This window comes from Leptonychotes weddellii, unplaced genomic scaffold, assembly GCF_054177405.1.
Source record: "Leptonychotes weddellii isolate Sample4059 unplaced genomic scaffold, ASM5417740v2 HiC_scaffold_151644, whole genome shotgun sequence".
Classification (NCBI taxonomy): Eukaryota; Metazoa; Chordata; class Mammalia; order Carnivora; family Phocidae; genus Leptonychotes; species Leptonychotes weddellii.
This window is the reverse complement of record NW_027733047.1, coordinates 1-311: the sequence shown is the minus strand read 5'-3', so window position 1 is coordinate 311 and position 311 is coordinate 1. Positions and strand designations below refer to the sequence as shown.

General features: G+C 63.7%; 1 pseudogene; it reads right to left on the bottom strand.

Annotated features, from left to right (window-relative positions):
• Window positions 1-265: 265 nt before the first annotated feature.
• LOC145718398 (small nucleolar RNA SNORD116) lies at window positions 266-311 on the bottom strand (annotated as a pseudogene; the record flags this gene model as incomplete).

Genomic DNA, 311 nt, shown 5'->3' with positions numbered 1-311 from the left:
GGCATGCTGGCTGCCCGACATGCCACCAAAGTCCAGGCTCAGCCCTGAGGACCTCCGCGCCGTGAACACCCAGCTAAGGAGGGGAAACGCCTCGCAGACCCGGAGCCCTCCACGAGGCTCTCCGATGCAGAGGCCCTTGGGAGCTGCTGGGTCTGGTGCTGGGGCTGGTGCTGGTGCTGGTGGTCTGTGCTGGTGGTGCCTGCGACAGTGTGACCGAGGGGAAGCTGTCCCTCACTCCTACCTTCCCTGGGGGAGACAACGTGCTGGACCTCAGTTTCGATGAGAACGACGGTAGGGAGTTCTCACTCATT